The 16,213-nt window shown below is 41.2% G+C and overlaps 1 pseudogene; it reads right to left on the bottom strand.

Annotated features, from left to right (window-relative positions):
* Positions 1-1,644: 1,644 nt before the first annotated feature.
* On the bottom strand, positions 1,645-1,818 carry LOC118926319 (U1 spliceosomal RNA; annotated as a pseudogene).
* Positions 1,819-16,213: the final 14,395 nt, after the last annotated feature.

Raw genomic sequence — 16,213 nt, 5'->3', positions numbered from 1 at the left:
TTGAGCTCTGTAGCATTCTAACTTTATAGCAATTTATTTTACTTTCTGCATTTCAGAAATTAAACACAATTATAACAGTAACTCAGGCTTCTCAATGGGAAACAAAGAAAAAAAATAGCAAAACAATTGTCAAAATAGGATACATGACAATGGCATCTAGGATTAAAGCATCAGCCTTCACCAATGTGAATTCTATGATCAGCCAGTTATTTGTGAGACAGTCAGGTGTCGGGGAAGGAAGATGGGGAGCAGGGATAAGAAATTCTGTAAAGTATAAGGCGCGTTTAGGAGAGGAGAGCAGAAAGAGAGTGTAAAGGCACCAGGCCTTTGGGAGCTCCAAGATTAATTTCCAGGTCCAACCAGATTGAAAGTTGTGTAAAATTTCCCAAATTACTATGCATACAAAACTAGTGTATATTACTAAAAAATTGTAATTGTATCTGGGCAGAAATGGGAAGGACAAACAACCTTTACTATAGTATGTTAGATTCGCTATGATTCCAGTGTAATCTCTTAGCAACCACCTGACTGTGTATGTTCTTATAATAAGGAACTTTCAGATTATTGAATTGAACCCCCCTTTTTGTCTCTCAATTTTGGACTTTTTCAGACTGTGTTCTGTCTGGAATACTTCTCCCCTCCCCTATTGTTACTTCGTCGGTGATTCTTATTCACCCTCCATAACTCAACTTAGAAATCACTTTGACAAGGCTTGGCTGACTCCACTAAACCTAGGTTGCGTATCCCTTCCAAATTCTCCTATCAACCCAGAGGTTATGATATTAGATTGTAATTCAGGATATGCTCTGTACCATCCACCTCTTAAGTTATGTGAAGGCAGGAGATACTTCCAGTAACAGTATCCCTCTTGTTCATCATTATATGACTAATTCCTAGCACAGTGCCCATTTCATATGGTAAATGCATCTGTTGACTTAAATAGAAATTGAATGATGAAGACAGTTATTCATTGACTATTTATTGTAGAGACCAAATAACTCAGAGCAATCACAAGCTAATACCAGGCAAGGAGACAGAAACCAAGACAAAAATTCAGCTGCAAGGGGTTCAGGAATTCAGACCAGCAATTTGGGCAAGATGATAGTTATGTCTTCTAACAGTCTGGGCAGCAGGATTGGAGAAATAGATCTTTTTATAATAAAGAGGGTTCCAGAATCTAGCAACAGGTAGAATTGAAGCAAACCTCAGGTTTAGACAGAGAATATTTTATGCTCTTATTTTCAAGACAAAACTGATCTTTGCTCAAAGTTGGAGACAGAATAGAGTGATATTTAGCATTTGCTTTGTGATTATAGATACATTCTTTTATTTGATCAGTTGCATTGAAATACAGTTTACAAATAGAAAAATTCATCCTTTTTCTGTGAGTTTTGACAAATGTATACAGACACTTCACCACCACCACAATCGCAGTATAGGTCAGATCCATCACTCTGTACTTTGTGTCCCTTTGCAGTCAATCCCTAACCCTCACCTCTAGCCCCTGGCAACCAATGATCTGTTCTCTGTCCTCTAGTTCTGCCTTTTCCAGAATGTCATATAAATGCAATAATAAATTGTGTGGCCTTTTGAGCCTGCCTTCCTGTAATTAGCATAATGCATTTTCGATTCATTCATGTTTTTATGGGTATTAGATATTTTTGTTTTTGTTTTTTAACCCTACTAGCACAAATTCTTTAGTCAAGCCTCCCGCATGTGGGAAAATCACAGAGGTCAGCACGTTCGGAATGCAACAGGCAAGCCTTGCCCTGGGAAAACCAATTTGTGCTCATGTTATCTCCCCTGTCAAGTAAGTATGTATTCGATTATCTTTGATAGCTGAACAGTATTCTGTTGCTGAATTTATTACTGATTATTTATCCATTCTCCAACTGAAGGCCATTTGGCTTGCTTCCAGTTTTTCGCAATTATGATTAAATCCACCATAAATACTCATGTACCAGTTTCTTTCTGCTCTTTGACAAAGAAGCAAAGACAATACAGTGAAGCAAAGATCATTTCTTCAACAAATATTGCTGAAACAAGTAGAAATTTACATGCAAAAAAATTAATCTAGACACAGACCATATACCCTTGACAAAAACTAACTCTAAATGGATCATAGGCCTAAATGTAAAGTGTGAAACTATAAAATTGGAAGATAGCATAGGAGAAAACCTAGATGACCTTGGGTAGGATGGTAACTTTTTAGATACAACACCAAAGACACAATCCATTAAAGAAATAATTGATAAACTGGACTTCTGTGAGAGACAAGAGAATGAGAGGATAAGCCACAAGCTAGGAGAAATGTTTGCAAAGCATACATCTAATAAAGGAATATTATCCAAAATATACAAAGAACACTTAAAACTCAACAATAAAGAAAAGACCCAAATAAAATTTGGTCAAAGACCTTAATAACCACCTCACCAAAGAAAATACACCACTGGCAAATAAGCATATGAAATCATGCTCCACATCATATGTCATCAGGGCAATGCAAATTAAAACAATAATGAGAGACCATTGCACACCTATTAGAATGGCCATAATCCAGAACACTGGCAAGTACTGTGAGGATGCGGCATAACAAGAACTCATGCAATACTGGCAAGAATGCAAAATGGTACAGCCACTTTGTAAGACAATTTGGCAGTTTCTTACAAAACTAAACATACTCTTACCGTACGATCCATCAGTTGTGCTCCTTGGTATTTACCCAAAGGAGCTGAACACTTATGTTCACAAAAAAACCTGCACACAGATGTTTATAACAATCTATCATAATGGCAAAAACATGGAAGCAACCAAGATTGTCCTTCAGTAGGTGAATGAATAAGTAAATGGTGCTAAGTCCAGACAATGAAGTATTATTCAATGCTAAAAGGAAATGAAATAGCAAGTCATAAAATGACATAAAGTAACCTTCGATGTATATTAAGTGAAAGGAGCTAATCTGAGAAGGTTACTGTGTGCTTCTAACTATATGACATTCTGGGAAATCAGAACTACGGAGATAATTTAAAAAAATCAGTGGTTGCCAGGGGTGGAGGGAAAAAGGAAGGGTTGAATAAGCAGAGCATAGAGGATATTTAGGACATTAAAAATACTCTATATAATACCATAATGATGGATACATGTCATTATAGATTTGTTCAAACCCACAGAACGTACAACAACAAGAGTAATCCTTAAGGTGAACTGTGGACTTTGAGTGATTATGATGTGTCAATGTAGGTTCATACTTGGTAACAAATGTACCATTCTGGTGAGTGATGATAATGGAGGAGGCTATGCATATGTGGGGCAAGGGAGTGTATGGGAAATCTCTCTACTTCTCAATTTTGTTGTAAACCTAAAACTGCTCTAAAAAAAAAGTATTTTAAAAAGCCACTTAACCAAATATATGTGGGTCTATGTTAGGACTCTATTCTGTACCATGGATTTATCTTTCTACCCTTTCTCTAATACTACATTCTCTTGATGAGTATAACTTTATAAAAATTATTGCAATCAAGTAAGTATGTCTTCCAACTTTATTCTTTTCAAACATGCCTTTTTACTCTTCTAATTCCTTTGCAGTTTTATATAAGTTTTTAGGATCAACTTGATTTTGAGGAAAATTCTGGCTAGGATTTTGATTGTTGCTCTTTAGCTGAATCTCTAGATCAGTTTTGTTAGAATTGCCATATTAACAATATTGATTTCTTCCAATCTATGAAATGAGATATATCTTCCTACTTATTAAGGTCTTCTTTGATTAACATTATTAATGTTTTATACTTTTCAGCATACAGATCTTGCATATATTTTGTCAGATTCATATCTAAGTGTTCATGTTTTGATGCAGATTTAAATGCTGTTTTTCCATAAATCTTTGAAAATTTAGAATAGAGTTAAACTAACAGAAAATTTTCAAAGTACAGAGTTCCTATATAGCACACATCCACTTTCTCCCTTTGTTAACAACTAAGGAACCAACATTGTTACATTATTAAGAAAGCTTCACACTTTATTAGTATTTCATTGATGTCCTCATTCTATCCCTGGATCCTATCCAGGATACCACATTACATTTAGTTTTCATGTCTCCTTAGGCCCTTCTGATTTGCAACAATTTCTCAGACTTTCCTTGTTTTTGATGATCTTGACAGTTTTGAAGAGTATTAATCAGGTATTTTGTAGAATTCTTCTCAATTGAGATTTGTCTGATATTTTTGTCATGAGTAGACTAGATTTGGAAGTTTCGGAGGAAGACTGAGATAAAGTGCCATTCTCATAACACCATATCATGCTATGGGTATGACTTACCACTTTTGATGTTAACCTTGATCACTTCACAGAGATGGAGTTTGCCAGATTTCTCCACTGTAAAGCTACTTTTTAAATGGCATTTTTATAATTAAATCTCCAGTGTTTCATTGCTAGTATATAGAAATACAATTGATTCTTTTATATTTACCTTTCATCCTTATTAGTTCTTTTAGCTTTTTATGGATTCCATTGGATATCCAGTGTAGAAAATCATGTCATCTGCAAACAGATAATTTTATTTTTTTCATATGTAATCTGTACACCATTTATATATTCACGTATATATGTATGTCTGTATGTACTGTCTCATTGCATTGGCTAGGACCTAAAATACATGTTTAATAGGACTGGTGTGAGTAGACATTCTTGCCTTTTCCCTGTAATTGTGAGCAAAGTATTCACTCTTTCATCATAAAGTATTATACTGTTGGATTTTTAGATACCCTTTATCAGATAAAGAAAGTTCCTTTCTCTAGTGTTCCAAGAGTTTTTATCATAAATGGATATTCAATTTTGTCACATCTTTTTTTGCATTTATTGAGATGATTATATTGTCTTGCTTCTTTAGTTCATTGACATGGTGTATTACATTGATTATTTTAAACCACCAAACAATGCATTCTCCAATATTGTACCCTGCTCATAATCTTTCTCTTCAGCACCTGATAAAGTCTTACTTGTGTTTATAGCTCCCAGGGGTTCTACAGTTTCATGCTAGTCAACACTCAGCCTTTAGCTAATTGTCAAATATTTTAGCTGAAATCTTCTTAGCCACTCATATGTTAGTCCTGTCTTCCTCGTGTGCTCTGCCACAGGTAAGTCAATGGTTGTGCCACATCTTACCTTGGAAGTGCCTCTCTGTCCAAAGATTTTAGTCTTGTGGACTATACTATAACCTCACATCTCTGATGGGTTCAATAAAATGTATGATTTTATAGTTGATTTTTTTTCTCATTGTTAGTGTGGAAATTATGGGCTTTCCAGCTTTCTAAATTCCAAGTAGTACAGTAGTCCTTGTGATTAAAAAAAAAAATTGACTTATCTCCAACAACAAAATGATATGGGACATCATTTCCCCAGAGAATTTTAAATATACCTTCTTTTTAAAGAGTAAAACGTAGCAGTGGCATTGGTCTAGGCTCATATTCAGCATAGAAAAGGCAAGTTTTACAATTTGTTCTGTATAGCATTTAGTCCAATGTTAGAATGTGTGACTTGGATAATAGTTGTATTTGCATTGAAGGAAATTCTCCCTCTAGGCTTAAAATTAAGAAGCCAAGGGATAATTACAGAAATTCTGGCGGAGTAAATAAAAAGCAGAATAAGGTGTGAAATTGTTGGAAGTTGCATAAATCAAGCTTACTGACCGTTTTCCCTAAGTATGAAACCAGTGAGTGCCACTCAAAGGAGAATTTCACATTGTTTTTAAAGAAGCAGTAAGTGGTAACAGTCAATGCAGATTAACATTATTCATGTATGGGATTTCATATGAATGTCTGTTACATAAATACACTGATTCTTTAATTCAATAAATGTTTATTGAACATCTAAAATATGACAGACACTAATCTGCCACTTATGGAAGAAACATTCAGACAGGCAGTTAGGAGACCTGAGGTTTAGCCTTGATTTTGTTACTAACTCTGCATTATCTTGGATAACTAACTTCTTTAGACAAAAATCAGTGAGGGGTAAGGTATATCAAGGATTTCAGATATATAGCCATACCACTACATTCCACCCAGTCTATTTCACCCAGTATTTATGTCAGACTAGGTAATTGATACATGATTCTTCAGCCTAAAACAGGCTGGATTATTTTAAATTGTTTATCTTAAAGGGATCAAAGAACCAACAAAATGAAAAATTACTAGACCAAGATCTGGGAGAGAATTGAGACCCTGAGAGATGTGGCTAGCATCAAGGTTCTCTGTTGTGTTAGGAGGATATGCCAATCAAGAAGAAATGGCTGAGAGCCTGATATATTCTTTTTGGTGGACTTGCAAGGTTAAATGGACCAGACTGGGAGTCCATAGCTCACCAAGAGAAGTGATCCTACTAACTTCTCTAGCCCCACCCTCCAATTTGGGTTGGGATCCTGAAGACCTGTCTTGTAGGATTAAGGATAAACCAGAAGTGAACCAACCTCACAGGAAATTCCAGTTCAATCCTTGAACTCAGGTTAAGATGGCTCCTGACTACTAATATTTCTGGGATGCTTCATAGAAAGAAAAGGAAATCTCATGTAAAGAAAAATAGTATATTGAGCCAAAGTTATGTCTACAGATAATTTTTCAAATATGATAAGTCCAGTTAAATTTAACAATTTAACAAGGGAATGACTTAGCTAGAATCAACAGAAATATTAAACACCTGCATGAGCTTTGGTTCTGGAAATATTAGCACATGTTTGAGAAATCCATAAACTATTATATTCAAGGATTTAAAATAATAGAAATTTTCAGCAGCAATTATATGAAAAACAAGAAAGGCCATTCTAAGAAGAATGAAATCAATAGAAGATTAGATAAAGCTGGAGACAGAAGTAGTAAACTGGAACTTAGGTCAGAAGAAACTGAAAACCTATGCAAGCCAGTCAGAATGGCTAAGTCAAAAAAAACAAGGAATAACAAGTGTTGACAAGGAGGTGTACAAAAGGGAACCCACATACACTATTGGTGGGAATGGAAATTGGTCCAGTCACTATGGAATACAGTATGAGGTTCCTCAAAAATTTAAAAATAGAACTACCATATCATCCAGTAATTCTAGTTCTAGTTATTTACATGAAGAAAACAAAAGTACTAATTTGAAAAGATGTATGTACCCCTATGTTCATTGCAGCATTATTTTCAATATTATAATGATATATATTTATATGATTATACATATAATTATTTATGATATTATATTATTTACAGTAGCCAGGATATGGAAGCAACCTAAAGTGCCCATCAAAAGATGAAGGGATAAGAAGATGTAGTAGGTAAACACAATGGAATATTGCTCAACCATAAAATGGAATGTGGTCTTGCCATGCATGACAACATGGATGGACCTAGAGGGTATTTGCTAAGTGAAATAAATCAAAGAAAGACAAGTATTGTATGTGAAAGGAAGGGAGCAACACACAGCAGCAATTCACCAGAGAATTCCGCTTTATTAGGGAAAGGTGCTGGGTTATATAGGAAGGGGCATGGGGTGATTGTGGTGTTACTTCTACGGGGCTGGTGGCTATTGGCTAGGTGCTGGAATTAGGGGGGCAAGGGGTGATTGGGGTTCAGATGGCGCTGGCGGGAACCGAGGACCCAGAAGAGAAGCAGGAGGTTCGCCATCTTATGGGTGGGGGCCCTTCATCCCCCCCTTTCTCCACTATGGGGTTGTGGACGTTGCTTTCTCTCTGACTGCTTCCTGCTGAATGCGGGTGAAGAAGGGAGTGAGGGCTTGAGGACTGGGAGGAAAGGGTTGATAGGACTCCCCACAGTAAGGATGAGTAGATGTGGACTTCTTCAGGTTGGAAATAGTGAAGGTTCCCTGTAACCACAGGTCTAGGACTTGTTGATTCCAATGGTGCCAGGAGGATACGGGTGTCAGAAGCCAGGCGTCTGCAGCCATTGTCTCCAGGAACAGTTTCCAGCGGAGAGAGTGGTCCATCTCAGTGTATGGTGAGGAGGTTACATGAGGGTGAGGGATCTTCAGTGGCTAAAAGCTGGTAGTTCCCGAGTAAAAGCTGGTTGAAAGTTTGATTAGAGATTTTACCAACTTGGGATTTGATAAACTTTACTATACAAGGTAAGAAGAGACAGGCGAGAAGAATGATTATTATAGGGCCTGCAATGGGCCACAGCCAGGTGAGGAAGGGGTTTGTTAGTATTGAAGAGATGGGTTGGAATTGGAAGCAGAGTGGAGGCTGGAGGCAAGGTCAGTAATGTCAGTTTCTACAATGCCGGATTCGTTGATGTAATAGCAGCACTCTTCCCGAAGGAAGACGCAGGTGCCGCCCTTTTTGGCTGTAAACAGATCTAAGGCCCGCCGGTTTTGAAGGGTGACCTTAGCTAGCGAAGTGACCTGTCTTTGGAGAGAGGCCAGGGAATCGGCAGTGGATGTCAGGGCTCCCTCAAGTTTGGCGTTGAGATCTTTAATTGCCCATAGAGAGTGACCCAAGGCTCCTCCCGAAAACCCTGCCCCAATGGCTGAGGTGGTCAAAGAGATACCGACCATGATGGGAAGGAAAGCAGCCCTTTTTGTGCACGAGGGCAAGGGAGTTTGGAGCTCAAGAAATTCTGCCATGCTGTAAAGTGTAAGCTGTGGGATTAGGGTGATGAGAATGCAGGGTGTGCTGGAGTTGGGAGGCAGCGAGTTGAAAAGACTGCCATTGCATCAAAAGAAGTGACCTGGTTGTGTAAAAGTCTTAGAGCCGGAGGTAGGGGTGTAGATAGAGAGACAGTGAAGTGCGCTGGAGCGGGGAGGGGTTGGGCCTACACAGTGGTGGATGGTGAGATTATCTGCATATTTTGGTTCCCATAGGGGTATGTCTGCCAGGGGACGGAAGGGTTGTCCTGCATGGAAGGAGTAGTTGGAAATATTAAGGGGCACGGCGGCCAGCAGTGGGCGCTGTAGTGATGCGCACAAGAAACAATTGGCGGTGTTGAGGGTGTGGTTGAGAAAGATGGTGGTGTCTTGAATGAGCTGTAACCAAGAGTAGTAGCGGGGGTAAGAAGATGAAGAGGCGCCGTCAAGAGTTTGGACAATAACTTTTACGGAATTTCCGATGTCTGATGCAACTTGAGAGATCTGGGAATGAGAGGGAACATACTCTCGAGAGATATGAAGGGTACCATGGGGGGTCAAGGACCCCCCATAGTAAACTGAGGCTGTGACTCCGGTGGCCCATTGAGAGTTCCAGGGATCTGGGATTAATAAGGACAATGAGCTGTTGGGATGTTTTATGAAATGGTTGGAGGAGTAATACTGTGGGTACCGGGAGTTACCCATGTAGTGAATGATGCAAGACCTGTAGGGACATCCCATGTAGGTGTCTGGCCATTGCCTGCAATAGGCTTGTTTTTGGTCATAGAGGAAGCAGAGGTAGGGAGAATAAAGGTAGCTGCTAGTGAACACTTCTGTGGAGGGAGGAAAGTGGAGGTATAAAGGCTCGGAGCAGCCTTTCAGAGGGCAGTCTGATGTGGCAATGAGGGCAGTAATTTTTGTTTGATGCTGTGTGTAAGTCTGTCTGGCTTTGAATCGCCATATAAAGGAAGCTGGGGTGGCGGGGAAGACAATAGGAATGAGGAAAAAAAGCGAGAGAGAGCAAGGGAGCAGTAGAGGAGGAAAAAGTCATGATTCGGGTATGGATGGCAAAGGGGGTGAATGGGATTTTGGAGGAAAGAGGACAGTAAGGTCAGGAGTCTGGAGGGAGGGAGAGTCTGTAAACTTTTGTAGGTTAAGAGATCCTTTAGGTGATGTGGGGACAGAATGGTAAGGGCGCCCCGAATGTCAGTTTATGGGCTTTCTTCTGCAAGAGCTGTCCAGCTGCTAATGCCTGTAGTCAGGGGGCCCATCCCCGAACTGTGGGGTCTAATTGCTTGGAAAGATAAGCTACTGGGGCAAAGGATGGGCTATAATGTTGGCCTAGGACTCCTAGAGCTTGACTGGACCTCTCATGAATGTATAATGAGAAGGGCTTCAACAAATCAGGAAGATGGAGAGCTGGGGCTTCCACAAGGGCTCGATGGAGCTTAATGAAGGAGTGTCGGGGTGAGGAGGATAATGGTTCTTCAGGGGGGCCCTTGCTGAGGTCGTATAGGGGTCTTGCCAACAGGGAGAAGTTAGGGATCCACGCTGTAAAATACCCAGCCAGGCCTAGAAAGGAAAGGATTTCTGTCTTGGTTTTGGGAACGGGCAGGTCAGAGAGGAGCCGTTTTCTGTCTAAGGTAATGGACTTTCTTTGTTGAGATAGAAGAAATCTGAGATAAGTGACAGAAGGGGAAGAGATTTGAGCTTTGACAGGGGATACCCGGTAACCTCTGGAAGCTAGAAGTTTAAGTAGGGAGGCAGTGTTAAGTTGAGACTGTTCCCACGAGGGACTGCAGAGTAGAAGATCATCCACGTATTGTAATAAGGTGGACTCAGAGTGATCATGATGAAACTGTTTGAGGTCTTGAGCTAGGACCTGTCCAAAAATATGGGGACTATCTCAGAAGCCTTGTGGCAAAACTGTCCAAGTGAGTTGTCCAGAATGTCTTGTGTATGGGTCCGTCCAGGTAAAGGTGAAAAAATCTTGGGAGGAGGGGTCCAGAGGGGTAGAAAAAAATGCGTCCTTGAGATCTAGGACTGAGAAGTGGGAGGCCGAGGCAGGGATCTGCTTTAAAAGGGTGTATGGATTTGGGACTAAGGGATGGATAGGGACGATGGCCATGTTGATGAGGCGAAGGTCTTGGACGAGGCGGAAAGATCCGTTGGTTTTTTTAACAGCTAATATGGGGGTATTAAATGGGGAGTGAGTGGGTCTGAGGTAATTTTTGTTTAAAAGATCTTGAATGATGTGTTGGAGGCCTATGAGGGCTGAAGTGGTTAGGGGGTATTGGGCCTGACAGATATACTGGGAGGGGTCACATAATTTGATAGAGGCAGGAGGACAGAGAGCCACGGAGGGGCTTGTAATGTCCCAAACTTTGGGATTTACAGGGTGTATGAGGGCGGAACTGGAGCTTTCATTGGGTAGAGGGTGGTCGTTGGCTATGAGGGCCATTAGAAAGGGAGTACTGGGGGCTGTGGGAGTGGATATAGTTATGGAAACATGGAGGAGAGAAAGGATGTCCCGTCCTAGTAAGGGGATGGGACACTGGGGCATAACCCGGAAGGAGTGGGAGAAAGGTATGGGATTATCTTGGATTGTGCATAAAAGGGGGGGGGTTTAATGGGAAAATCTGTTTACCTACTACCCCGACTATAAGAGTAATGGCAGGCATGGTAGGGCCCTGGTATTCCCGCAAGACTGAGAAAGTATCTTCTGTATCTAGGAGGAAGGAGACTGTATCTAGGAGGAAGGAGATGGGGCGACCGTCTACTATTAAGGTAACCCTGGGCTCCTGTTTGGTGATGGAAATGGTCGGGCGAGAAGCCCCCAGGCCCCGTCAATCTTCTGCCAGCCCCACTATGGCGGGCTTAGGATGGGGGTTGTTCGTCCAGCCTCCCCTTCGGGTGGCTGGGCAATCAGAACCCCAGTGGCCCTTTTTGTGGCATCTGGGGCATGGGGTGGTAGGAGATCTGGGGGAGGGGCAAACCCTTGACCAATGTCCTTCTTGTCCACACTTGAAACAAGCTCCTGGGGAGAGGGCTTGTTTGTAGAGGAGTGCCCAGGTTGTGGTTTTATCAGCTGGGCCAACATTTGGAAATTGGCCTGATCAGCCTTTTGTTTACGGCGTTCTTTCTCCTCCTCCCGGTTATGGAAGATTTTAAAGGCCACTGTTAGGATCTCAGTCTGTGGGGTAGCGGGGCCCTGTTCTAACTTTTTGAATTTAGCTTTAATGTCGGGGTAGCTTTGAGCTAGGAAGTATGTCATAAGGACATGTCTCCATCAGGCGTTTCTGGGTCCAGGCTGGTATACTGTAATAGGGCTTGAGGGAGTCTGTCTAAGAACTCGGAGGGAGCTTTTGAAAATTGACTCTTTATGAGCTGCTTTTTTCAGACCTGCTATTAAGCAGCAGGCGAAGATATCTCGAGAGCGGAGACCCACGGCGGTGTTATAATCTCAGTGTGGGTCTTGTTCGGGACAGCGGTGGGGCCAGGGGTGTAGGTGTGGTCAGTCCTGTGGGTTTCGGTGGCGTGCGTTTGGGCAAAGTCCCAAACTCGTCTTTGCTCTTCAGGAAGGAGGGTATTGGCCAGGAGCATGAAAATGTCATGATGTGTGAGGCTGTATGACTGGAGGGTCTATTGAAACTCCCTGATATATGTTGTGGGATCAGTGGAAAAGGAACGTAGGCGTTTCTCAAGTTGGACTAAATCTCCTAAGGAGAAAGGGACGTGAACGCGCACGATGCCTTCGGATCCTGCTACCTCCCAGAGGGGGGCGATAATTTTTGGGAGGCCCTCGGGACCGAGTCTGCGGAGGACTGAAGGGTTCTGGCTCAGTCTGTGGGGGAGAAACAGGTGATGGGGGCAAAGACAGAGGAGGCTCCTGGGACTTAGTTAGAGGGGGGCTGAAAGGCTCAGGCTTGAACTGCAAGGGGGGTGAGGTGGGGGAGGAGATGGTGGTGGAGGAAGGGGGTGGGGCTGTTGTAGGAGAGGAGGGGGAAGGGAGTGAACGGGAGGCTTCTGCGGGTGAGACGGCTTGCAGGCTAGGAGAACTTGGAGGGAGGGGGCGGGAGGAGGCGGAAAGCTTCGGTATAGGGAATCTCCTTCCATTTTTTCAGGCGCTGGCAGTAGTTAAAAAGATCACAAGTGATGTTAGGATCAAGAGTACCCCCCGCGGGCCATTGGTTGTGATTGTCTGGGGGGTATGTCGGCCAATCTTGGGAGCAGTATTTGCGGAGAAGTTTTGGTTTTATATCGGGTGTCAGGGAGAGGGTGGCTAGATGCTTGAGCAGGCATTCAAGAGGTGAGCTTCCAGGGAGGGATGAGGAGGCTCCCATGGCTAAAGGACAGAGAAGGAGACAAACAGGGGAAGACGAACGGAGATGCTCGGACTGGGAGCAGACGGCAAGGAGACAAAGGGCGTCCCCGATGATCCTTGGGGGTCTGCGGAAACTCGTATACGAGTTGGTTTCTTAGGAAGTGTGGGTCGTCACCCAGACTTCTCTGAGAAGGCAGAGGGCCGGAGTCCGAGGTACCTAGTACTAGGAATTTTCGACGGAAGGAATTTTCTGCGGAAGGAACGGAAGGAGGGGTGGGGGGAAGGGAGCGTTCTCATCTGCAAAGGAGTCACCTCGTTTATGACTGTTGGAGGGGGGCCTGAGGGTCCGCCGCAGCCGTGAAGGCCGGAGGCGGGGAGAGTTCCCTCCTCATCCCCGAGCATCAGGGCCTTGCTGGACGATCATGGTCAATAGCGCTACGATAGCTCGGGGAAGAGCGGCCCACTCCGGGGGAAAACTTACCCAAAGGCCAAAGAGGAGTGGTGAGTGTGATAAGCCAGCGCCGGAAAAAGAGGATGAGGGCAAGCTGCTGCTGGTGTCGGGGGAAGACGGGGCCCAGTTGGGGTCTCCCGTCTCCTGGGTTTCGGCACCAATGAAGGGAAGGGAGCGACACACAGCAGCAATTCACCGGAGAATTCCGCTTTATTAGGGAAAGGTGCTGGGTTATATAGGAAGGGGCATGGGGTGATTGTGGTGTTACTTCTACGGGGCTGGTGGCTATTGGCTAGGTGCTGGAATTAGGGGGGCAAGGGGTGATTGGGGTTCAGATGGCGCTGGCGGGAACCGAGGACCCGGAAGAGAAGCAGGAGGTTCACCATCTTATGGGTGGGGGCCCTTCAGTATGATCTCACTTATACATGTAATCTAAAAATCAAAATAAATGAACAAACAAACAAAAACCCAGAAACAGACTCATAAATACAGAACAAATTGGTGGCTGCCAGAAGGGATGAGGTCAGGGAGATGGGTGAAATAGGTGAAGGGGATAAAAGGTACAAACTTACAGTTATAAAATGAATAACTCACAGAGATGAAAGGTCCAAAATGGAGAATACAGTCAATAATGAAATAAATCGGTTTGGTGACAGGTGGTTACTATATTTACCATGGTGAGCATTCTGTATCTGAAACTATAATAATATGTCAACTATACCTCAATGAAAATAAATAAATAAATACTGCATTTTTCAAAAGAAGGAAAGAAATGCCATAATAGAGGTGTCAACACTGTGTTGAGGGATCTAAGAGGAAAGAACAATTAGTTCCAATTAGGGAGATTAGGAAAGTCTTCATAGGAACAGTGACATATAAGTCTGGCCTTTAAGGATTAGCGACTTGGATAAGCAGTGATGAGAGGGGAAGATCAATTCTAATACAGTTCTTGACACATAATGTGTTTTGACTGGTGTATCACTGACTGTCACCCAGTTACCTTAATGGAGAATCAGGCTCTGTATGCAGGCTTGAGCCTTAAAAGACATCTTGACATAGATTTAAAAATCACGGAAGCAGAAAGCTTGGGAGAATGTTACTACCACCACAAACATTAAGAGGTATTAGTCAAGCAAAGGGGTAAATGAAGTCAGTTCAGGCAGAAAGAGGAATGTGTACATGCTGGGAGCTCAGAGTGCTCCTTACAGGCAAGAGGATGAACTAGCAGGCAGATGTGGGGGAGTGAGAGTTTGGGAGGTGGGGCATAGGAAGTCAGAAAAATGAGGCTGAACAGGTAAGCACAAGGGAAGGTTGAGTGAAATCACAAATAATTTATAAATACATAACATTAAAAAAAATTAAAAACCTAAGCAATGAAGTCAAAAAGATCATAGCTAAAGAAGAAAAAATAATATATGTGGAGGACAAAACGAGAAATTGCCTATTACAATTTCAATTAGAATACAAATAAAAGATAAGAAAGAATGGAGAAGAGTAATATTTGAAGGGATAAGTAAGAGTTTTCCAAAACTGATGGAAACTTCATTCCTCAAGTACAAGAATACCAAAGAATCCCAAACTGGAGAAATAAAAATCTATTTCCACCTAGTCACATCATGGTAGAAATCTAGAAGAGTAAAAGGAATGAGAAAATCTTCAAAACAGCCAGGCAAAAAGAAATATTTCGTTTAAATAAGTGATAGACCACAGACCCATAGCTGACTTCACAACTTTCCTCTATGAGTTTCTCTTTCCTTCTTCTTTTATTTATTATTTTAGAGATTTGCTTAAGGATTTGAAATACAGCAATGACCCCCAAAATTATCTTACAAAGTGCTGAAAGAAAATAGTGGTCAGTTTAGAATTCTATTCCCAACCAAATCATTGTCTTCATCATCATCCTTGACTTAAAGCAAAACAGACATTTTCCAGATAAACCAACACTGAGTATTTGCCAGAGGACCAGCAATGAAGGAAATTCTAAAGAATGCCCTTCAGAGAGAAGGAAAATGATCCTAAATGGAAGGAGAGAGATGGAAAAGAGAAACAGAATGAAAATAAAGTTGTTAATATGTAGGTAAAACTAAATAAACTTTAGTATCAATGTGTAAAATGTATAAATGTATAAAATGTATTTATATATGTTTGTATAATGTATTCATGTACTTTTATAATTTATAAATGTATGAAATATATATATACATATATATATACACTTAGTATAAATATATAATATGTATAAAGTGACTTTTGTGACTGATTCCCTTTTGAACATGGTGAAGTAAGCTTTTGTCTCCTTTAGACTATTTTCTCCTTCTAAACTGTCTTTTAAATCAATGTCAGTGCTTCCTAATCAATCTTCTTTGAAGAAAAAAATTTTATTTTACTTTATGCTGTCATTTGGGGAAAAATTCAGTACTTGGGCATAATTTCTAGCTCTCTAATCTGCTTTTCCATTCTATCCATTCTACCATTTAACTTAGACATCATCTCTATTTCTTATACATAATAATGCAGTGTTCTATAATAACTTACTGTTCCTATTCCAATCATATGCTATTGATCTAAAATAAACTTTATTTTAGTTTCCTGCCCTCATGGTTACATTAACAGTTTTTCTCTGGGTATAACTTCTATTTCTGGAGTCACTATTCTCTTATTCACAATATTGGCTTTATTTAATTGTTTGCGGACCTTTAAACAGGGCAGTTTTATGTAGTAATGGTGTGAAAAGGAAGTTAGAATGGGCTAAAATTTGAATGAGAAGTAAGAGAATGCAAACACAATAACTATCCAATAATTTTAGAAGATTGTCTTTAAAAAATAGAAAG

Source organism: Manis pentadactyla, chromosome X, assembly GCF_030020395.1.
Source record: "Manis pentadactyla isolate mManPen7 chromosome X, mManPen7.hap1, whole genome shotgun sequence".
Classification (NCBI taxonomy): Eukaryota; Metazoa; Chordata; class Mammalia; order Pholidota; family Manidae; genus Manis; species Manis pentadactyla.
Note: the sequence above shows the minus strand (reverse complement) of the source record. Positions and strands in the feature narration are given on the sequence as shown.